General features: G+C 39.1%; 1 long non-coding RNA gene across 2 annotated transcripts in view; it reads left to right on the forward strand.

Moving 5' to 3' along the window:
* The window catches only part of LOC145536404 (uncharacterized), a 584,758-nt gene that overhangs the window by 454,533 nt on the left and 104,738 nt on the right, over nt 1–25,487 (forward strand). Inside the window, exon 5 of one of the 2 annotated variants that reach the window (XR_014075827.1) lies at nt 22,162–22,265. This is a non-coding gene — a long non-coding RNA (uncharacterized LOC145536404). Of the gene's footprint in view, nt 1–22,108; nt 22,266–25,487 lie in introns of those variants that run through there. The other variant, XR_014075826.1, reaches the window with a different exon arrangement.

Below are 25,487 nucleotides of genomic sequence, written 5' to 3' on the forward strand. Positions count from 1 at the left end.
TAAATAAAATCATAATTTGTCTTTGACTTATTTCACTAAGCATAATATTCTCTAGGCCCATCCAGATTGCTACAGATGGCATTATTTCATTTTTTATGACTAAGTAATATTTTTTATGACTATGTAATTGTGTGTGTCTGTGTGCACACACATTCATACCACATCTTCTTTATCTATTCATCTTTTGATGGGCATTCGGTTGCTTTCATGTCTTGACTATTTTAAATAGTGCTGCTATGAATATTGGGGTATATGTGCATGTATTTTTTTCAATTAGTGGGTTTTTTTCTGGATATATGCCCAGGAGTGGAATTATTGTATCAAATGGTGAAAGTAAAATTGTTAGTTGCTCAGTCGTGTCTGACTCTTTACAACCTCATGGACTGTAGCCCGGCAGGCTCCTCTGTCCATGGAATTCTCCAGGCAAGAATAGTGGAATGGGTTGCCATTCCCTTCTCCAGGGGATCTTCCCAACCCAGGGATTGAACGCAGGTCTCCTGCATTTCAGGCAGATTCTTTACCACTGAGCCACCAGGGATGCCCAATCATATGGTAGTTCTAGTTTCAGTTTTTTGAGGAACCACCATACTGTTTAATGTGTTAGTTCCACCAATTTATATTCCCACCAAGAGTGTCTGATGGTTCCCTTTTCTCCACATCCTGGCCAACATTTGTTATTTGTAGACTTTTTGATAATAGCCATTCTGACAGGTGCAGGGTGATATGTCTTTGTGATTTTGATTTGCATTTCTCTAATAATTAGCAACTTTGAGCATGTATTCATGTGCCAGTTAGCTGTGTATCTTCTTTGGAAAAAATATCTGTTCAGGTCTTTCACCCATTTTCTGGTTGGATTGTTCTTTTGATATTGAGCTGCACGAGCTATTTGTATATTTTGGTGATTAACCCTTTGTCAGTCACATTATTTGTAAATATTTTCTCCCATTCTGTGGCTTATCTTTTCATTTTGTTGATGGTTTCCTTTGCTGTGCAAAAGTTGTTAGGTTTAATTATGTCTAACATTTATTTTTGCTTTTATTTCCTTTACCTTGGAAAATTAAGAAAATGTTGCTGCAATTTATGTCAAAGGGTATTTTGCCTGTATCTCTTCTAGAAGTGTTGCAGTTTCAGTTCCTACAAACAGGTCTTTAGACCATTTTGAATTTATTTTTGTATATCATGTGGGGAATGTTATAATTTCATTGTTTTACACATCACTGTCCTGTTTTCCAGGCACCAGCTGTTGAAGAGACTGTCTTTTCTCCATTGCATATTGTTAGCTCCTTTGTCATAGATTAACTGACTTTAGTTATACTGGTTTATTTCTGAGATCTTCATTCTGTTCCATTGATCTGTATGCCTGTTTTGTACCAGTACCACACTATTTTGATTATTGTAGATTTATAGTATAGTCTGATGTCTGAGAGAGTTATATCCTCTGTTTTGCTCTTTTTTCTCAAGATTGTTTTGGCATTTGGGTTCTTTTGTGGTTTGAAATAAATTTTAATATTATTTGTCCTAGTTTTATAAAAAATGTTCTGAGGATTTTGATAGGAATTACATTAAATCTGTAGATTGGGGGGATTGGCTAAGATGGCAGAGGAATAGGATGGGGAGACCACTCTCTCCCCCACAAATTCATTGAAAGAATATCTGAACGCTGAGTAAACTTCACAGAACAACTTCTGCACGCTGGCAGAGGACATCAGGCATCCAGAAAAGCAGCCCATTGTCTTCAAAAGGAGATAGGACAAAATATAAAAGATAAAAAGAGAGACAAAAGAGTTAGGGACAGAGACCCATCCCGGGGAGGGAGTTGTAAAAGAGGAGAAGTTTCCAAACACCAGGAAACCCTCTCACCAGTGCGTTTGGGGGAAGTTTTTGAATCTCGGAGGGCAACACAACCAGGAGGAAAAATAAATAAATAAAACCCACAGATTACGTGCCTAAAGGCAACTCCCAGCAAAGTACCCCAGACGCTCGCATCCACCACCAGCAAGTAGGGGCTGAACAGAGAGGAGCGGGCGGCACTGCTGAGGGTAAGGACCGGGCCCGAATGCCCCGAGGGCAATCTGAGGGAGCTAACATGAGATAGCAACCTAAACTGTGGGATAGCCAGAGAGAGAGAAAACTAGCCCGCGAAAAGCCCAAATCTAAAGCACTGCTGGCCTGCTCACAGAACAAAGGACTGAGCAATACCAGAGAAGAGCTAGCGGGCTGCGGACTGCTCCATCCCCTGCCGGACACAGTGGGAAGGCGGGGCCAGCCAGAGCCAGAAAGGGGCAAACTCAGCCCCAGAGAGCAAAGACTTCTTGAGATTCCGGATGGTTGACATCCACCGGGAGGGTCGCAGCCAGAGACCAGCTCCCCAGAACTGAAACAAGACACACTGGAGCTGGGTGCACCCAGAAACCGAGGCTGGGACCAGGAAGGTAATAAGTCACACCGCCCCAATAGTGCACTCACCAAACACCTGGCTGCCTGAGCTGCTCCAACCGGGGATCGGCACAAACCGTGGGCCTAACCGAGTCTGCGCCTTTGTGGAGTACCTGAGAACCTGAACCTGAGCAGCTTAGACCAGGGGAGTGCACGCATCTCAGGGCCCACTCCCTGGCAGAATAACCTGAAGCCTGAGCAGGGTAGACTAGGAAAGCACACACGCCAAGAGTGGGGGCAAACCCAGTGCGGCTGAGACACTGCGAGTTCTCCACACATGCCAGTGATATTAGTTTGCAGTGTTCCTCCCTCCCCACAGCACGACTGAACAAGTGAACCTAAAGAAACCACCTCCGCCCCCTTGTGTCAGGGTGGAAATTAGACACTGAAGAGACCTGCAAACAGAAGCCAAATAAACAGAGGGAACCGCTTTGGAAGTGACAGGTGCAACAAATTAAAATCCCTGTAGTTAACACTAACTACATTGAAAGGGGCCTATAGATCTTGAAAAGTATAAGCAGGAACAAGGAACTGTCTGAAACTGAATTGACCCCACACTGCCCGCAACAGCTCCAGAGAAAGTCCTGGATATATTTTTACTATTATCTTTTTTTTTTTTAATTTTTAAATTTTTTTTCTTTTTTCTCTAAGTCCTCTATTACACCTTTAATTTTCATTTTTATACCCCACTATTACCTTGCCCAAAAAAAGACCCTATTTTTAAAGCAAACTGCATATATATATATATATATATATATATATATCTTATACTTTTTGTGATTTTGTTTTTTTATTTTTAATATTGTATTTTTTAAGAGTCTAACCTCTACTCTAGATTTTTAATCTTTGTTTTATAGTATTTGATATCAATTTTGTACATTTAAGAACCCAATCTTTAGTACCCATTTTACTCAGGAATGTGATTACTGGCTCGATTACTCTCTCCGCCTTTGACTCTCTTTCTTCTCCCCTAGCACACCTCTATCTCCCTTCTCCTCCTTTTCTTCTCAACCCAATTCTATGAATCTCTGTGGGTGACCTGGGCACCAGAGAACACTTAGGGAACAGAGCACTGCCCAGATCTCTCTCTCTCCTCTTGATTCCCCCATTTCTCCTCATTCTCACCACTATCTCCTTCCTCCCTCCTCTCTATGTAACTCCATGAACCTCTCTGAGGGTTCCAGACTGTGGAGAGCACGTAGGGAAGTGTTTACTGGCTAGATTGCTCTCTCCACGTTTGAGTCCCCCTATTATCCCCCTGGTCACCTCTATCTCCCTCCTCCCTATTCACCTCTCCATCTAACTCGGTGAACCTCTCTAGGTATCCCTCACTGTGGAGAATCTTTTCACCATTAATCTAGAAGTTTTATTATCAGTGCTGTATGGATGGAGAAGTCTTGAGGCTACTGCAAGAATAAGTCTGAAAACCAGAGGCAGGAGGCTTAAGCCCAAAACCTGAGAACACCAGAGAACTCCTGACTCCAGGAAACATTAATTAATAAGGGATCATCCAAAAGCCTCCATACCTACACTGAAACCAAGCTCCACCCAAGAGCCAATAAGTTCCACAGCAAGACATACCACACAAATTCTCCAGCAACACAGGAACATAGCTCTGAGCATCAATATACAGGCTTCCCAAAGTCACACCAAACCCATAGACATATCAAAACTCACTACTGGACACTCCATTGCACTCCAGAGAGAAGAAATCCAGCTCCACCCACCAGAACACCAACGCAAGCTTCCCTAACCAGGAAACCTTGACAAGCCAATCGTCCAACCCCACCCACAGGGAAGAACCTCCACAATAAAGAGGAACTTCAAACTACCAGAATACAGAAAGGCCACCCCAAACACAGCAATCTAAACAAGATGAAAAGGCAGAGAAATACTCAGCAAGTAAAGGAAAATGATAAATGCCCACCAAACCAAACAAAAGAGGAGGAGACAGGGAATCTACCTGAAAAAGAATTTAGAATAATGATAATAAAAATGATCCAAAATCTTGAAAACGAAATGGAGTTACAGATTAATAGCCTGGAGACAAGGATTGAGAAGATGCAAGAAATGTTTAACAAGGACCTAGAAGAAATAAAAAAGAGTCAATATATAATGAATAATGAAATAAATGACATCAAAAACACTCTGAAGGGAATCAACAGTAGAATAACGGAGGCAGAAGATAGAATGGTGGAAATAAATTAAGCAGAGAGGAAAAAAGAATCAAAAGAAATGAGGAAAACCTCAGGGACCTCTGGGACAATGTGAAACGCACCAACATTCGAATCATAGGAGTCCCAGAAAAAGAAGACAAAAGGAAAGGCCTTGAAAAAATACTTGAGGAGATAATAGTTCAAAATTTCCCTAAACTGGGGAAGGGAATAGTCACCCAAGTGCAAGAAACCCAGAGAGTCCCAAACAGGATAAACCCAAGGCGAAACACCCCAAGACACATATTAATCAAATTAACAAAGAGCAAACACAAAGAATAAATATTAAAAGCAGCAAGGGTAAAACAACAAATAACACACAAATGGATTCCCATAAAGATAACAGCTGATCTTTCAATAGAAACTCTTCAGGCTAGAAGGGAATGGGAGGACATACTTAAAGTAATGAAAGATAATAACCTACAACCCAGATTACTGTACCCAGCAAGGGTCTCACTCAGATATGAAGGAGAATTCAAAAGCTTTACAGACAAGCAAAAGCTGAGAGAATTCAGCACCACCAAACCAACTCTTCAACAAATGCTAAAGGATCTTCTCTATACATGAAACACAGAAAGGGTGTATAAACAGGAACTCAAAACAACAAAGTAAATGGCAACGGGACCATACTTATCAATAATTACCTTAAATGTAAATGGGTTAAATGCCCCAACCACAAGACAAAGACTGGCTGAATGGATACAAAAACAAGACCCCTATATATGATGTCTACAAGATACCCACCTCAAAACAAGGGACACATTCAGACTGAAAGTGAAGGTCTGGAAAAAAAAATATTTCATGCAAACGAAGATCAAAAGAAAGCAGGAGTCACAGTACTCATTTCAGATAAAATAGGCTTCAAAATAAAGGCTATGAAAAGAGACAAAGAAGAACACTACATAATGATCAAAGGATAAATCCAAGAGGAAGATATAACAATTATAAATATATATGCACCCAACATAGGAGCACCACAATATGTAAGGCAAATACTAACAAGTATGAAAGGGGAAATTAACAATAACACAATAATAGTGGGAGACTTTAATACCCCACTCACACCTATGGATAGATCATCTAAACAGAAAATTAACAAGGAAACACAAACTTTAAATGATACAAAAGACCAGCTATATTTAATTGATATCTACAGGACATTTCACCCCAAAACAATCAATTTCGCCTTTTTCTCAAGTGCACACGGAACCTTCTCCAGGATAGACCACATCCTGGGCCATAAATCTAGCCTTGGTAAATTCAAAAAAACTGAAATCATTCTAATCATCTTCTCTGACCACAATGCAGTAAGATTACATCTCAATTACAGGAAAAAGACAATTAAAAATTCCAACATATGGAGGCTAAACAACAGGCTACTGAATAGCCAACAAATCACAGAAGAAATCAAAAAAGAAATCAAAATATGCATAGAAACGAATGAAAATGAAAACACAACAACCCAAAACCTATGGGACACTGTAAAAGCAGTGCTAAGGGGAAGGTTCATAGCAATAGAGGCGTACCTGAAGAAACAAGAAAAATATCAAATAAATAACCTAACTCTACACCTAAAGCAACTAGAGAAGGAAGGAAGAAATGAAGAACCCCAGGGTTAGTAGAAGGAAAGAAAACTTAAAAATTAGGGGAGAAATAAATGCAAAAGAAACAAATGAGACAATAGCAAAAATCAACAAAGTTAAAAGCTGGATTTTTGAGAAGATAAACAAAACTGACAAACCATTAGCCAGACTCATCAAGAAACAAAGGGAGAAGAATCAAATCAACAAAATTAGAAATGAAAATGGGAAGATCGCAATAGACTACACAGAAATACAAAGAATCATAAGAGACTACTACCAACAACTATATGCTAATAAAATGGACAACTTGGAAGAAATGGACAAATTCTTAGAAAAGTGTAACTTTCCAAAACTGAACCAGGAAGAAATAGAAGATCTTAACAGACCCATCACAAGCACGGAAATCGAAACTGTAATCAGAAATCTTCCAGCAAACAAAACCCCAGGACCAGACAGCTTCACGGCTAAATTCTACCAAAAATTTAGAGAAGAGCTAACACCTGTCTTACTCAAACTCTTCCAGAAAATTGCAGAAGAAGGGAAACTTCCAAACTCATTCTATGAGGCCACCATCACCCTAATTCCAAAACCAGAAAAAGATGCCACAAAAAAAGAAAACTACAGGCCAATATCACTGATGAACATAGATGCAAAAATCCTTAATAAAATTCTAGCAAACAGAATCCAATGACATATTAAAAAGATCATACATCATGACCAAGTGGGCTTTATCCCAGGAATGCAAGGATGTTTTAATATCCGCAAATCAATCAACATAATACACAACATTAACAAATTGAAAGATAAAAAACATATGATTATCTCAATATATGCAAAGAAAGCCTTTGACAAAATTCAACATCCATTTATGATAAAAACCCTCCAGAAAGCAGGAATAGAAGGAACATACCTCAACATAATAAAAGCTATAGATGACAAACTCACAGCAAACATTATCCTCAATGGTGAAAAATTGAAAGCATTTCCCTTAATGTCAGGAACAAGGCAAGGGTTCCCACTCTCACCATTACTATTCAACATAGTTTTCGAAGTTTTGGCCACAGCAATCAGAGCAGAAAAAGAAATGAAAGGAATCCAGATAGGAAAAGAAGAAGTAAAACTCTGTTTGCAGATGACATGATCCTCTACATAGAAAACCCTAAAGATTCTTCCAGAAAATTACTAGAGCTAATCAATGAACATAGTAAAGTTGTAGGATATAAAATTAACACACAGAAGTCCCTTGCATTCCTATACACTAACAATGAGAAAACAGAAAGAGAAATTAAGGAAACAATACCATTCACCATTTCAACGAAAAGCATAAAATACTTAGGAATATATCTACATAAAGACACAAAAGACTTATATATAGAAAACTATAAAACACTGATGAAAGAAATCAAAGAGGACACAAATAGATGGAGAAATATACCGTGTTCATGGATTGGAAGAATTAATATAGTGAAAATGAGTATACTACCCAAAGCAATCTATAGATTCAATGCCATCCCTATCAGGCTACCAACGGTATTTTTCACAGAACTAGAACAAATAATTTCACAATTTGTATGGAAATAGAAAAAACCTCAAATAGCCAAAGCAATCTTGAGAAAGAAGAATGGAACTGGAGGAATCAACCTGCCTGACTTCAGGCTCTACTACAAAGCCATAGTCATCAAGACAGTATGGTATTGGCACAAAGACAGAAATATAGGTTAATGGAACAAAATAGAAAGCCCAGAGATAAATCCATGCACCTATGGACACCTTATCTTTGACAAAGGAGGCAAGAATATACAATGGAGAAAAGACAATCTGTTTAACAAGTGGTGCTGGGAAAACTGGTCAACCACTTGTAAAAGAATGAAACTAGAACACTTTCTAACACCATACACAAAAATAAACTCAAAATGGATTAAAGATCTAAACATAAGGCCAGAAACTACAAAACTCCTAGAGTAAAACATAGGCAAAACACTCTTCGACATAAATCACAGCAGGATCCTCTATGACCCACCTCCAAGAATATTGGAAATAAAAGAAAAAATAAACAAATGGGACCTAATAAAACTTAAAAGCTTTTGTGCAACGAAGGAAGCTGTAAGCAAGGTGAAAAGACAGCCTTCAGAATGGGAGAAAATAATAGCAAATGAAGCAACAGACAAAGAATTAATCTCAAAATATACAAGCAACTCCTGCAGCTCAATTCCAGAAAAATAAAGGACCCAATCAAAAAAATGGGCCAAAGAACTAAACAGACATTTCTCCAAAGAAGACATACAGATGACTAACAGAAGGCATACAGATGAAAAGATGCTCAACATCACTCATTATCAGAGAAATGCAAATCAAAACCACAGTGAGGTATCATTTCACGCCTATCAGAATGGCTGCTATCCAAAAGTCTACAAGCAATAAATGCTGGAGAGGGTGTGGAGAAAAGGGAACCCTCTTACACTGTTGGTGGGAATGCAAACTAGTACAGCCACTATGGAGAACAGTGTGGAGATTCCTTAAAAAACTGGGAATAGAACTGCCATATGACCCAGCAATCCCATTGCTGGGCATACACACTGAGGAAACCAGAATTTAAAGAGACACATGTACCCCAATGTTCATCACAGTACTGTTTATGATAGCCAGGACATGGAAGCAACCTAGATATCCAGCATCAGACGAACGGATAAGGAAGCTGTGGTACATATACACAAAGGAATATTACTCAGCCATTAAAAAGAATACATTTGAATCAGTTCTATTGAGATGGATGAAACTGGAGCCCATTATACAGAGTGAAGTAAGCCAGAAAGAAAAACACCAATACAGTATACTAATGCATATATATGCAATTTGAAAGATGGTAACGATAACCCTATATGCGAGACGGAATAAGAGACACAGATGCATAGAACAGTCTTATGGACTCTGAGGGAGAAGGTGAGGGTGGGACGTTCTGGGAGAATAACATTGAAACATGTATATTATCATATGTGAAACAGAATGCCATTCCAGGTTCAATGCATGAGACAAATGCTCAGGGCTGGGCCAATGGGATGACCCAGAAGGATGGGCTGGGGAGGGAAGTGGGAGGGGGGTTCAGGATGGGGAACACATGTAAACCCATGGCTGATTCATGTCAATGTATGGCAAAAACCACTACAATGTTGTAAAGTAATTAGCCCCCAACTAAAATAAATAAATTAATAAAAAATAATAAAATAAATCTGTAGATTGCTTGGGTAGTATGGCCATATTAATATTATTACTTCTTCCAGTCTAAGAGCATGAGATATCTTTTTCTGTATCACCTTCAGTTTCCTTCATCAATGTTTTATAGTTTTCAGTATATGGTTTTTTCACCTCGGTTAATTTTATTCTTAGAGTCTTTTTTGGATGCATGTATAAATGGGATTTTTTACTTCCTCTTCCTTATATTTCATTATTAGTTTATAGAAATGCAAAAGATTTCTCTAAATTAATCTTGTATCATGCAGCCTTGATGAATTCATTTATTAGTTCTCATAGTTTCTGGCTTCTTCATGGCTTCCAGATGGCCACCTTTTTGCTGTGTTCTCACATGCTCTTTTCTCATTTTGTGTGTGTGTGTGTGTGTGTGTGTGTGCATGCACTGGAATTGTAAGAGAAAAGGAGAAAGGAGAGGAGAGGAAACAGGGAGAGAAAGACACACACACACAGAGGAAGCTAGGTCTTTGATGTTTTTTCTTATAAGGACACTAATCCTCTCATGAGGGCCCCACACTTATGATCTTTTCTATTCTTACCTAATATTACCTCCCTAAATTCCCATCTCCAAATACCAAAAATTGTGGGTTAATGATTCAAAATATGAATTTTGAGGGGAAATATTCCACCCATAAAAAAACAAAAGCCCAATCTTTTCATCACTTTTTTCTTACTTGTGTGTTAAAAACATAGATTTTGAAATAAATATTTCAGTTGGTGAAATATGACAAGGTATTTAGAAGCTTGAATTATTTTAAAGATTTTTTATATTTACATATTTTACTTTGTGTATTGACTTCTAAAATAATTTTATTAGAATGAATCATCACTTTGAAAATCAGGATGACTCTTCAGCAGAAAACTACTTAAATGCTCTGTCTGTAGAGATCTTGTAGCTCAAAATATATCAATATGGATTTTTAAATCTATATAAAAACAGAATATATGGCTTAAAAAAAAACTTATTTATTTGGCTGTAGTTGTGGCTTGTGGGATCTTTGTTGCATCACACAGGATCGTTTGTTGTGGTACACAAACTCTCCAGTCATGGCACATGGGCTCTGGAGCACATGGGTGCAGTGGTTGTAGTGCAAGATCTTAGTTTCTCTGCAGCATGTGGGATCCGAGTTCCCCCACCAGGGATCAAACCCACATCCCCTGCACTGCAAGACAGATTCCTAACCAGTGGACCTCCAGGGAAGTCCCATCTGTGTCTTAATCATGTGTTTTCCAGCGTGAAAGGGTATCTACATTCCTGTTTGAATTTACTTTGGTGAGTATATATCAAGCATCAGCAGACATGTAGAATATGCCTATAAATGACCTCCATTTTCCCACATATTTAATTTAATATCTGGTTGTTTACTCTCTTTACTAGAGAGTTTACATTTTCAGAGTCATTGTTGCTTGATTATTTTTCTCATCATGGAAAACTGATACATGATTGTTACTTGTTCTTCCTAAAAGTTAATTGATCTATAATACTGATATGGAGACTGACAACTGATCATAGAAATAATGGTCATTGGTCAAAAAAATAAACAAATAACCTGGAAACCCAATTTTAGCAGAAGCACCATTTAAAACTTTGTGGATTTTTAAATAGGTCTTAAAATAAAATAAAATATAAACACATTAATTTAAATTTGAAAACCAGTTTCTTGCCAGAAAATATGTAATTTTTCTCTTGAATCACTTTTCAACATCGGAAAACCACTTGAAATATACCAAGCGTATATTAGGATTGTTTGGCTTGAGAAGTAGTTAGCTTGGTACTTTTAAATAGATGCAGTTATTTATAGAAGTTGACCTTCTACTTTCCTTGTGTTATGAAAGAAGCCAAAGTGCCATCGAAAACCACTCAATGGCCTTTGATAGAAACCATCACAGGAGCAAAGCTGAGGGTAGTTGGCTTGTGACCAGTGTCCGAGCCAGTTTTGCTGCTGTGTTAGGAAATATCTCTTGGAAGCCAGTGATCGTAGATGCAGATGCAGTTCATTGGAAACAATCCATGGCATACTTTGAACAGTGATTTTAAATGGTTGCCAATTTCAAAGTGCCTCCTCTCTTAAAAAAGAAAAGAGCAAGGCTACAGCTCATCCAAGAGAAGACCAAAGGGATCCACACTGAAAAGCTGCTAATGGGAGCAGATCCCTAAAAGACCTTTAAAATAGCATAATTGTGCTATGGCACTGATCAATATTCAATCTTTTAAAAGCCTTAAAATGTCCATTGAAAAATCAGATTCTCAGAATTTTAGCTATGGAATGTATGATTACAATTGGAGAGAGATGGCCAGATTTCCTAAAATAAATGAATAAATAAAAAATATACCTAAAAATAAATGAATAAATAAAAGTGGAGCAGAGGAAGATGAAAAATTGCTGAGTAGGCGAGGTCAGTCAGCGCTTATTTGAATTCAGGACTGAATTCTATCTCATATCATTAATGTATATTCTAGGATTAGTGAAATCTCATTGAGAAAGGATATCACTCCTTTTATATACAAATGTCATGAATAAATAATACAAAAGTTTACAAAGTAAGAAAATGTTCTGTGAATTTTGCTTGTGTGGCTAATAGAGATTACAGATATGGTAAATGAGAGACTTAGAAAAAATGTTTACTTTTAAGCTACCCATATGGTTTTGCTTCTTTTAATTGATATAGACATATGAGATGGCTGATCCACGTTAAGTAGGTCACCTGGAACCGCTGAGCAATTTTCCTTGCTTTTCTTTCCCTTTTCTGAACAAAGTAAACCAATAAGAATGAGCATAAAATCACAGAAGATAGCTTCATTACCATAGTATCCAAGTTTAGAACCCGAGGAAATAGAAATACATTTTTATCTGTGTGTGTTTGTATATACATACAGTTGTCCCTTGGTATCTGTGGGGGATTCTTTCAGAACTCCCCGAGAATACCAAAGTCCATGATTGCTCAAGCCTCTTGCATAAAATGGTGAAGTATTTACATATAACCTAGACACATTCTCCTGTATACTTTAAATCATCTCTAAATTACTTATAATACCTAATACAATGTAAACGCTATGTAAGTATTTGTAAATACAATGTAAATGCTATGTAAATATTTGCCAGTGTACTGCAACTTCAAGTTTTGTTTTTTGGAACTTTCTGGAACTTTTAAAAAGTATTTTGATCGACAGTTGATTGGATCCATGATTGTGGAACCTGTAGGTAGAGAGAGCCAACTGTATGCATATATTTGTACATATATAAACATATATATACATCATTAAATATATATTTATATTTCCAATGTTGGAGAAAATAAATATTAAGCATTCAATCTGAGTCATAAGTGACAGCAATATGAAGCTCCTTTCAATTCCTAAAAGAGTTTTAAAATATACACTTCATAGCTATATTAACCTTATATTAGGAAGAAGGAAATTAATGGGGAAGAGTTAGCAAAGAAAGGAGATGAGGAAAGTGGCAGCTGTACAATTTTAATAATTTTCAAAGTATGAAGAGGTAAATGTCACCTCATTTAATAATGTCAATTTATTTGTTCGGAAATATTTATTGAGCACTTAACATATGCTGTTTACTGGTCTGGGCATTGGTGACACAACAATAAACAAATGGAGAATGTCCTCATTTTCATGTAGCTTAAGTTTTATGAAGATAAATAAACACTGAATATTTTCATATATGTGAGATAATGATGAAGAAAAAATAAGGCAGGAAAAAGGAAACAGATTGCCAATGGAAGGTATGGGAATTGGGAGTGCAATTTTTGAGAGAGTAAATAGAAAAGTCCTTTCTGAAAAGGTGACATTTGAGAAGCTACTTGAAGTAAGAGAGCAAATCCTAAAGCAATGTGAGAAAAAGTGTTATAGGCAAAGAATGCATTATGTACAATGGCCCTGAAGAGCTGGCTAGGTATATTCAAGGGATTTCAAGGAGATTAGTGACTGGAGTCAAGTGAACAACAGGAAATAGAGGTAGTGGAAGACCAGACTATGTAGGACACTAAACACAAAAACACAACCTTTGTGTTTTGTTCTGAGTTAAATTGTAATGCAGTGGGGCTTCTGTGTAAAATAGCAATATGATATGTATTTCATAGAAGCAACTTTGGGTGCTGTGTGTAGAATGGTAAATAGAGGGGATAGACTTTGTTCTTTTTTATTTTTTAAGATGGTTTTGCCTATAAAAGACCTTGAAATTCCCAGTGAATTTAAGATTAGATTCTCTGTTGCTGCAAAAAGTTCAGCTGGCATTTATATAGGAATTTTAATAAATTTTTATATTGCTTTCAGCTGTATTGAAATATTTTTAAAAATATTTATTTATTTGACTGCTCCAGGTCTTAGTGGTAGCATGTGGGCTGTTTTTTTTTAGTTGTGGCATGTGAACTCCTAGTTGCAGCATGCAAGATCTAATTCCCTGTCCATGGGTTGAAGCTGGACCCCCTGCACTGGGAGCACAGAGTCTTGGCTACTGGACCACCAGGGAAGTCCCTTTATTGACATCTTAATAACGTTAAATCTCCCAGTCCATGAACATACACTATCTTTATATTTATTTAGGACTTTGTTGTTTGTAGTGGAAAATTCTTGCCCTTAAACTTTTTAAAGTATATTTTTTAAAAATATGTGATTATATAGGTTTTTTTCTTTTTGATTGTTCATTGGTATTGTGTGCAAATATAACTGATTTGTGTATATTCTTCCTGTATCCCATAGCTTTGTTGAAATTGTTTATTATATCTACTACATTGTGCGTGATCTTTAGAGTTTTCTATATATAAGATCATTCCTTCTGTGAAAAGACAAGTTTATTTATTTTTGATCTGAATCTTATTTTTCATGTTCTTACTTTATGGCTTTGGCTAGAACTTCCAGTAAAATGTTGAACAGAAGTGGCAAAAGTGGACACTGTCCATTTTTCTGACCTTAGGGAGATATATTTCAGTCTTTCTCCATTGAGTATGATGTTAGCTGTTTTTTATAGATGCCCCTTGTGAGGTTAAAAAAGTACCTTTCTATTCACAATGTTTTAAGTGTTTTTTATAATTTAAATGTTTAGAATCTTGTCAAATGCATTTTTGTGTGTCTTTTGAGATGATTTTTAAATTTGTTCTATTAATATAGTATATTACATTGATTTTGCTTTGTATGTTGAACTACTCTTGCATTTCTTGGTTAATCCCAATTGTTCATGGTGTAAAGCCTTTTTCATATCCTTAATTTTGTTTGCTAGCATTTTCTTGAGGATTTTGCAATTCAAAGGGACATTGGTCTTTGGTTTCCTTTTCCTATTATGGTATCAGGCAATTAGTGGCCCTGTAGAATGAATTAGGAAATATTCTCCTCACCTCTATTTTGTGAAAGAGTTCCCAAAGGCTGTTTTTTCTCTTCAAACATTTGGTAGAATTAACTAGTGAAGTTGTATGGAACTGAACTAAAAAATTAGCAATGTGCTTTAGAATGATAAATACAGAGTCAGACATCTTTCTTATTTAAAATGATACATTTTAATAAAAACAATAAATTCTGTACAATTATTAACATTTTTACATAATACCTCTAGAATTTGGGGTAGCCTGTCCATTACAGAGATAATGAAGTGGCATGAAATACAATTATTGAGTGTAACAGAATATCACCCAATGGCCAATAAATTTTCTTCTTGCTCTTATTTTAGGGGTATTTCATATATTCTGAGAAGTTGTATACAATTTTAGAGGACTAAAAGAAATGAAATAAATACCAACTCACAAAGCTGGTATTCAATATGATTTTGCTAAAAGATTGATTTGTAACTGAACCCAGGTTCAGCTGCTTGCCACTCAAGTGTCAGTAGAAAAGAAAGGTGCTTTAATCAGAAACCGGCAATCTGGGGAGAAGGTGGACTCATGTGCAAAGACCAATTCCAAAGATTCTGCTCAGCCATGACAGTTTGTGAAATGAAAAGTAGAAGGAAGACTCTCAGTGAATCATTAAGGCAGGAGGTTGGGTTCTGCATCCTCTCCATTGTGTGCAGACTGACTGATTCTCTCTTCAGATGTTATCTTGTCTGCATGATCTGCCTTGTAGGATTCCTTAGTGGGGCTGTTGCAGTCACTAGATAGCTAGTCATTTTTAAAAAAAAAATATTTATTTTTGATTGGTTGATGATTAGTTTGCAATATTGGTTTGATTTCTGTCATACATCAACATGAGTTAACCATAGGTGTATGTATGTCCCCTCCGACACAGGAACTCAAACTGGGGCTCTGTAATAATCTAGAGGGCTGGGAATGGGCAGGAGGTGGGAGGGAGATTCAAGAGCTAATCATTTTTAAACTGCTTAATTCTCTATTCTTTCATTTTATCTAGGAAAAGAATCAACAGGTTAGACAACACATGGTGTGTATTCAGGAGAACATAAGTCCAGAGTTAGTTTCAATGGCTTAGTGACCTCATTCCTATAATTGGCTCTTTTAAGGTTAGAGGGGAACAGAAATGGACAAACAGAAAAGGGACTTTTGGGTATGCCAATAAGCTATCCAAAAAATACTCAGCATAACCTCAGTTTATCTGGAATTTCCATTTGTCATGCTCTTCAATCTTATACTCGCTAATCAGTCAATCAGCAACATCATTCTAGCCAGCCTACATTATCTCTACTTAAACACAAGTCATTCATGCATTTTTGCATAGAAACACATTAAGTTGGTAATATACCTCTAAATGACTCAAATAAAAATAGACTTAGAGAATAGCAGTGACTGTCCCTATTCAACTAGCCTCTAAATTCTGTAAGATCTTAATAAACCTGTGAATTAATGAAAATATGTTGACATATCTGTGAAATACTAAAGCCAGACATGCGAGTCTTTGCTCCTGGCCCTGAAGTCATAGAAAGACAAATAATAGCTGCAGAGGGCATTAAACCATGTTTAAGAGGAAGCTGCTCTTTGAAGCATGCAACAAAAGATTTACACTTAGCACTTCACAATTCCTGTTCAAAACCTAATCCAAAGAGTGGAGTAAAAAGTAACTCAAAGGAATTTAAGTTTATTGCTTAATGTAAGTATTACTGTAACCAAAAGGAGGGGGTCAGGCTGCTCTCTGATCAAAAGCCAATAAAGAGGCAAGGATGATGGAAAGGAAAGTTTGCTTTATTTCAAATGCCAGCATAGTGGGCAGGGGAGCGGGGACTCCTATCCAAAGGCCGACATCTCCCACACTAACAATATATGGGCTGCTGCTGCTGCTAAGTCACTTCAGTCGTGTCCAACTCTGTGCGACCCCATAGACGACAGCCCACCAGGCTCCGCTGTCCCTGGGATTTTCCAGGCAAGAATACTGCAGTGGGTTGCCGTTTCTTTCTCCAATGCATGAAAGTGAAAAGTGAAAGTGAAGTGCTCAGTCGTGTCTGACTCTGTGCGACCCCATAGACGGCAGCCCACCAGGCTCCTTCATCCATGGGATTTTCCAGGCAAGAGTACTGGAGTGGGTTGCCATTGCCTTCTCCAATCTGTGGGCAAGAGCTTTTATAGATGGAGGGAGGGGGGTTAAGGAGTACATGCAGAAACAGTACAGTCAGCTCTGACAGTCAACTTGAAATTGGTCATGTGGTGGTATGACCAACATCATCTTGATTGCTTAAGGTACAGTTAATCTCTAGTTCCAGGGGTGGTTTGTTCCTATGTCTTTGAGGCCAATTCTCAGAACTATGGCTACTTTTGTTATGGCTACAGTCTGATCATCATGTAGTTAACTTCTTCCACATGCTGAAGGTTTCAATATCTATAAGAAAGCTCAGGATATGGCTCAGAATATTATCTATAGCCCTTGAGAAGGAACTAAAGGTCGTTGACTATGCTTACTGACTAAACTATTATTTGGTCTCCTTTGTTTTCCTTTGTTTCTGCATTTTCTCTTTTCTCTGATTAAACCTATTCTTTGGCTAAAGTTTTTCTGCAAACAAAAGGCAGGCTGAGGATATGGTGGAGGGGGGGAGGGCGCGGGCATGGACCATAGTGTCTTGCTCTGTTTCATTAACACACTCAATTCTTTCTTCTACCATCTATCTTTTTCTTTTCCTAACCTCTAATATAGAGTGGATATAAATGTATGATGTTTTCCCTGAACTTCCCCTTTGTAACTAGCTCCATTCTGTGTTCACACACTATGCCATAATTGCTAGAATAAATGACTTTGACTTGGTCCAACCAACCCTTAACAAAAGTTGTAAATCAGTTTCATTTTCATTGTCTTGTCAACTTGCTTTCCATCCTTGACTTCTCATTCAATTCTTAATTTCTTTGTTATCATGTCACCTGATTGTACCTTAAAGCCAACCAATAAAAGTTTCTGCCAACATCTGTTTGCTGTAGATAAAGTTGTATAATTTAAGCGTTTTTGCTGTTTAAAAGTAATTTTCTATTTCTCATAGATATAAGGTCCTCCACCTCAAATTAGATTAAAAATTATATGTCAGTTTCTGTGTTAACATGTTATTTGTGATAGCAAATGAGACACATTTGAAGTTTATCAAAGAAAACGCCTTTCACCAGGGGTTCTTATTTAGGGTTCACAGACCTCTTATAAAATTCAGAATGTTCATAAACTTGGGTGGTAGGAACAAATAACATCTCCATTTTCTCTGCAAATTCACTGAAAAATAGCATTTTCTTCTATTGTAAAAATTGACAACAGTCTAACACATTATTAGGACTAGGATTGCCTTAGTGACAGAAAGGTGGATATTGTTCACGTTCATTGTAGTTGTTGTAGATAAATACCACTGATATTCATCACTTATTAAAAATTCTGATACAGTAAGTCCCCTACAATACGAACCTTCAAGTTGCGAACTTTCAAAGATGTGAATGTATGTTTGCATGTTCAGTTATGTAAGTTAGTTCACGTGTCTGGCATACATTGTTATGTGCATGTACCCTCTACAAGTGGTTGGGATTTTGTGTACTTTATTATACAGCATGGTTACTGTGCAAAGAAGGAGCTTGCTAGTGAAGACATGATGGAACTGGAGGCCCAGAGAAAGGGTGAAGAGAGAGAAGAGGAAGAAGTAACTGAAGAACCAAAGAGAATCACGACACAGGAAATGGCAAGGGGCTTTTCTTTATTTGAGGAGGCACTGTTAATTTTTGAGGCACAGGACCCAAATGTAGAATGGTTAATGAGGGTTGCAGCAGCCGTTCAGAATGCAGTCCAGTGCTACCACGTCATCTATGATGAGCAAAAAAGAGCTACTGCCCAGTTATCACTTGTTTTTTTAAGAGGGTAGATAGAATTCAATCCAGCAAAGAACCAGAACATATGCCATGAACATCAGGTGCCAGTGAAATTGCAGCTTGCCTTCTGTCTCCTATTGCTGACCATCCTTTAGCTCTACCATCTCCCATCTCCTCTCTGGCCTCCATTCAGCAACTCTTCTTGCCTGTTCACTTGATGCCAGCCCCTGTATGCCAGCTGTTATACTATCAGTTCAGTTCAGTCACTCAGTTGTGTCCAACTCTTTGCGACCCCATGGACTGCACTTGCCAGGCTTCCCTGTCCGTCACCAACTCCCAAAGCTTGCTCAAACTCATATCCATCGAGTCGGTGATGCCATCCAACCATCTCATCCTCTGTAATCCCTTTCTCCTCCCACCTTCAATATGTCCCAGCATCAGGATCTTTTCCAGTGAGTCAGTTCTTCGCATCAGGTGGCCAAAGTATTGGAGTTTCAGCTTCAGCATCAGTCCTTCCAATGAATATTCAGAACTTACTTCCTTTAAGATTGACTGGTTGGATCTCCTTGCAGTCCAAGGAAATCTCACAAGTCTTCAACACCACAGTTCAAAAGCATCAATTCTTTGGCACCCAGCTTACTTTATAGTCCAACCCTCACATTGGTAAATGACTATTGGAAAAACCATAGCTTTGATTAGATGGACTTTGTTGGCAAAATAATGGCTCTGCTTTTTAATATGCTATCTAGGTTGGCCATAGCTTTGCTTCCAAGGAGCAAGTGTCTTTTAATTTCACGGCTACAGTCACCATCTGCAATGATTTTGGAGCCCAAGAAAATAAAATCGCTCACTGTTTCCATTGTTTCCCCATCTATTTGCCATGAAGTGATGGGACCGGATGCCATGATCTTCGTTTTCTGAAAGTTGAATTTTAAGCCAACTTTTTTACTCTCGTCTTTCACCTTCATCAGAGAGGCTCTTTAGTTCCTCTTCCCTTTCTGCCATAAGGGTCATGTCATCTGCATATCTCAGGTTATTCATACTTCTCCCGGCAATCTTGATTCCAGCTTTTGCTTCATCCTGCCTGGCATTTTGCAAGATGTACTCTGCATAAAAGTTAAATAGGGAGGGTGACAATATACAGCCCTGACATAATCCTTTCCCAATTTGGAACCAGTCCATTGTTCCATGTCAAGTTGTAATGGTTGCTTCTTGACCTGCATACAGATTTCTCAGGAGCCAGGTCAGGTTGTCTGGTATTCCCATTTCTTTAAGAGTTTTCCACAGATTGTTGTGATCCACAGAGTCAAAGTATGAATTGCCAACATCCGATGGATCATCAAAAAAGCAAGAGAGTACCAGAAAAACATCTATTTCTGCTTTACTGACTATGCCAAAGCCTTTGACTATGTGGATCACAATAAACAGTGGAAAATTCTGAAAGAGATGGGAATACCAGACCACATGACCTGCCTCTTGAGAAAACTGTATGCAGGTCAGGGAGCAACAGTTAGAACTGGATATGGAACAACAGACTGGTTCCAAATAGGAAAAGGAGTACGTCAAGGTTGTATATTGTCACCCTGCTTCTTTAAATTATATGCAGAGTACATCATGAGAAACGCTGGGCTGGAGGAAGCACAAGCAGGAATCAAGATTGCTGGGAGAAATATCAATAACCTCACATATGCAGATGACACCACCCTTATGGCAGAAAGTGAAGAAGACCTAAAGAGCCTCTTGATGAAACTGAAAGAAGAGAGTGAAAAAGTTGGCTTAAAGTTCAACATTCAGAAAACTAAGATCATGGCATCTGGTCCCATCACTTCATGGCAGATAGATGGGGAAACAGTGGAAACAGTGGCTGACTTTATTTTTCTGGGCTCCAAAATCACTGCAAATAGTGATTGCAACCATGAAAGTAAAAGACGGTTACTCCTTGGAAGGAAAGTTATGACCAACCTGGACAGCATATTAAAAAGCAGAGACATTACTTTGCCAACAAAGGTCTGTCTAGTCAAGGCTATGGTTTTTCCAGTGGTCATGTATGGATGTGAGAGTTGGACTATAAAGAAAGCTGAGCACTGAAGAATTGATGCTTTTGAACTGCGGTGTTGGAGAAGACTCTTGAGAGTCCCTTGGACTGCTAGGAGATCCAACCAGTCCATCCTAAAGGCGATCAGTCCTGGGTGTTCACTGCAAGGACTGATGTTGAAGCTGAAACTCCAATACTTTGGCCACCTCATGCGAATAGTTGGCTCATTGGAAAAGACTCTGATGCTGGGACAGATTGAGGGCAGGAGGAGAAGGGGACGACAGAGGATGAGATGGTTGGATGGCATCACCGACTCGATGGACATGGGTTTGGGTGGACTCAGGGAGTTGGTGATGGACAGGGAGGACTGGCATGCTGTGGTTCATGGGGTCGCAAAGAGTCGGACACGACTGAGTGAGTGAACCGAACTGAACTGTACTCTCCAAGATATTGTAAAATTAAGTTTATTTTTTATGTATTGTGTGAAAAGTATTATAAGCCTATTACAGTACAGAACCATATAGCTTGATTGTGTTAGTAGGGTACCTAGGCTTTGTTTTTCTTATGAACAAGTTGGACTTATGAAGTCACCCTTGGAATGGAACTCACTCTTGTATGTAGGGGACTTACTTTAGTGGATTCATTGTTATATGTTTTCAAGCAAGTTAATTGCTATATATGTATATCATTATATCACAATTTTTAATATTTTGATAGTTATGTCAATAGTTATCTTCCATTGTCATTCCGTGTATTTTATTTTATGCATTTATATATTATTCTTGCCCTCTCACACAGACATACACAGGCATGGGCGCATGCACTCAGACAAATGTGCTCTCGGCAAGAAGTCCAACACTGGCACAATGACTCCTCTCTGGTCCCCAGGAAAACTTCCTTCTTCTTTTCGCTCAGGGACCTTCTGTGTCCTGGGGCCCGCTCCCACCCTGCCTGGCCTCAGAGCTGCAGAGCCGGGCCTTCTACTCCAAGGGCGGTTAGCAAACACCTCCGAGAGAAAGTCTGCCCAGCACCGACCGTAGGCAGCTTCCCATCGAGGCTTTCAGGCAGCCTGAGGTGCAAGGAGAGCTACCTGAGGGTCAGCCGAGGGGGGCCGGCAGCTCACCATAGGTGTGTCTTGGCTGTTTCTCCGACTTGGATCTTGGCTTCTCCAGGGTAACCACCCAGCAAGTGCTTAGTGGGGGACACAGTGGATCTTGGACATTTACAGGGTTTTGTCCCCAGCTCCAGGCCAGGTCTTGTGGCTGGGGTTTCTAGGTGCACAGCTGCCATGTCTGTGTGGGCCCCTCCCTCCCCCGTGCTCCAGCCCAGCAGCCCGTGCACCATGTTACATAACGTGCGTAACGTGCGTAACGTGCGTAACCTACACGACGTGCATACCCTACGTGACCAAGGGGCTTTTGTTTTCCAGCCCCTGCGGCCGAACCCTGCTGGCAGCTGGAGAGGCAAAAGCCGGATCCTTCCGTCCATAGGGGCCTCAACTCCAGGGTCTCCCAGCCTTACGGTGGCTCAGAGGTACTTAAATGTCTCTTTTGTTACTTTTGCCACCCTTCTCTTCGGGTCCGCTGGTCCTCTGCTCCTGGGAAAGCTTGGGGGGAGGAGTAGAAGCCAACTCTAGTTGACTGCGCATGAGGCTAGCCGTGGGGCTTGGAGTTTGGGACGGGGTGGATTTTAGCATCTCCTCAAGTCACCACTTGTTTACGGTGGCGGTCGGGTTTTCCAAATTCCATATCTGAAATGGTATTTAGAAATCAGCAAAGACGTGAACTCAAAAAACTTTCTCGCAAATTCGTGCGCAGCATCTCTAAGATAGCACTTTCAGAAGAGCTGAGCTTGTGGTAGGCTGGTGGTTGGACAAGGTTTTCTCTTAGGCGTGCCAGTGGAATGGCTGTCTTAAAAAGCTTCCTGGGCGAGGTCTTCCCCCAGACGCGTTGGGACCTCCCTGGCCCTGTGCGCTGGCCCGGCAGCCATGGCACAGAGGGTAGCCACCTCCCTGTGCATGTGCAAATGGTGAAGGCAGCCAACCCAGGGACAGCCCAGATAATAAAACCCACAGAGAGCGAAAAGAAGAGTTCCAATGGAAATCCCTGTGCTTGCTGGGTACCCCATGTGGTCCCAGATACAATAATTAGGAGCAGCTGTGTTACCAAGTAAATGGGGTTCCACTGCTCCCTGCTTACCAAATCATTACTTGCGGATGTTGATAAAAAGCAAAGGTGCTTTTAATCACAAAACCAGCAATCTGGGGAGGTGGTGGACACATCCTCTCCTGAAAAACCACCTGTGAAGCTTCTGCTCACCATGAAAGGTTTTAAAGAGAAACAGGGAAGTAATCTCAGTCCATCATTGGAATAGGGGATCAGAGTTGTCCCGACCCCTCTCTGCAGGCTTGTCAGCTCCTTGTGATGTTCTAGACATTATCTGGTTCACACAGTTTGGTCACATAATTTGTTTAGGTTACTGAAGGGGAAGCTAGGGAAGAGGTCTGGTCATCTGTTAATTATGTGTTCATTTCTACTTTTTTACGGAAAGATCCAACAAGTTAGACAAGGTATTTTGTGATTCATGCTCAGTCGTGTCCAACTCTTTGGGACCCCTTGTAATGTAGCCTGCTAGGTTCCTCTGTCCATTGGATTTCCCAGGCAAGAATACTGGAGTGGGTTGCCATTTCCTTCTCCAGAAGATCTTCCCCACCCAGGGATCGAACCCACATCTCTTGTGTCTTCTTAATTGGCATGCGAACTCCTTACCACTGCCGTCACCTGGGACACTCTTATTGTGTGATTAAAAGATTGCAAAGATGTGCTTGGGCAGGAGATGAGTAGAGCATTGGGTTGCCTGGTTTAAAATGTAGTTAAGATACAGCTTTGCTAAAGTGATAAGAAAAAGGGAGCCTCCTGCTGAGAGCAGTTTCCTGCAAAGAGCTGCTAACATTACTACAACGTTGAAGAGTGTGAGTGGATTGGCTGGGCTTAGAAACCACCAGTCTCTACAAGTGGTTTGAAATAAGATTTTCCTTCCTTGGGAAATTGCGGTGGGTGGGAGGGAGGAGTGGCCATTTTTCTGGAAGCTGGAAAACTGGTTCTTGGGAGGCGGGGATGAGGGAGTAATAGCTGTTACTTTCTGAAACAGATAAAGCCTGAACACCTGCTCAGCTGAGCTCTGGAAAGTGGGGGAGGGAAATCATTCCAAGAATCGCCAACATGGCGCTCACATACACATACACGTGCACGCTTGTGGGCCAGAGAAATGTTTTTCACATAAATTCTCACTTATTCTTAAAGCTTCAAAGAATATCTCTGATGTGATCTATCAGTGGAGGCACAGTCATTTCAGAAAATGACTGAAAAATAATATATACATCCCCTAGAAATAACAACCTTTCTCTGCCTAGACACACGAAATTCAACACATTTTTTGGCTCTGTGATGTTGTGTTTAAGACGTGAACAAGAGTTTATATGTCAGACATTTCTTCAGACCTTTGCTTTTTAGCTTAATTCAGGTGATCTTTGCAGTGTGTTCATTCCCTGAATTCTCAAATGGCACTTTCAAATTTACTCAGCATAGGCAAGTTAATGTGAATTGTTCCCACACAAAGGAGGAACGTAGCATAAACCAAACAAAGGCTGTATCATTGATTATCAGCACCTTTTCAAGTCTTAAGTGCTGCCTATAAAAAAATATTATTCTTAAAAGGGATCCATGGGATTCACCAGATTACCAAAGTGGTCCAATGCCCAAGAAAGTGTTAAGAATCTCTGGTTAAATCAAAGTAGAACATCTCTTTGCTCATGCTCAGTCCCTCAGTCGTGTCCGACTCTGTGGCTCCATGAAATGTAACCCGCCAGGCTCCTCTGCCCATGGGATTTTCAAGGCAAGAATACTGGAGTGTGTTGCCATTTCTTCCTCCAGGGGATCTTCCCGACCCAGGGATCAAACTTGCATTGGCAGATGGATTTGTTATCACTAGTACCATCTGGGAAGCCTTAGTACATCTCTTTGGTGACATTTCAAATGTCACAGAGAATACAAAGAAGGGACAACACATGGCAGAGACTTCCTTTACTTACTCTGTCCACTTGGAATACACATTAGATTCACTTAGTGTCCTTCTATAAAAAAGACTGATATATGATTCCTACCTCATAGATTTTGATTGAATTGGTCTGAGAGGCAACTTGAACATGAGATTTTTAAAATAATTTCTAGGAAATTCTAAAGAGCAGTGAATGCTGATAAGAATTAATCTAAAGGAAACACTGATGCACAAATATTGGACCACCAAATGGTTCTTTATTGTAGGTGGGAGATACATAAAAACACACACACACACACACACACACACATATATATATTTGAAAGAGTATGGTTGTAGGTCTTAATAAGAGCACCTTAAAATCATTTTAGTTGTAAACAATAAAAGTAAAGTGCATAATTTTTTACTTACCTTCAGATGCTCTTAAACTTCCAGAGGCTTTGCATGTGGTAAAATAAAATTTTAAGGTAACGTTTACCAAGATATCTTTGGGGTTAACCAGATCACTGATTTTTCTATATTCCAATTAATTTTAACAGTAAAATATCTCTTTTAAAATAAGATATTTATTGTGGTTTAGTTGATTTAAAATGTCGTGTTAATTTCTGATGTACAGCAAAGTGACTCAGTTATGCATATATATATGCATCCTTTTTCATATTCTTTTCCATTATAGTTTATCACATGATATGGAATATA

The sequence above is a fragment of the Giraffa tippelskirchi genome, chromosome X (genome assembly GCF_054371585.1).
Source record: "Giraffa tippelskirchi isolate mGirTip1 chromosome X, T2T-mGirTip1v1.2.pri, whole genome shotgun sequence".
NCBI lineage: Eukaryota > Metazoa > Chordata > Mammalia > Artiodactyla > Giraffidae > Giraffa > Giraffa tippelskirchi.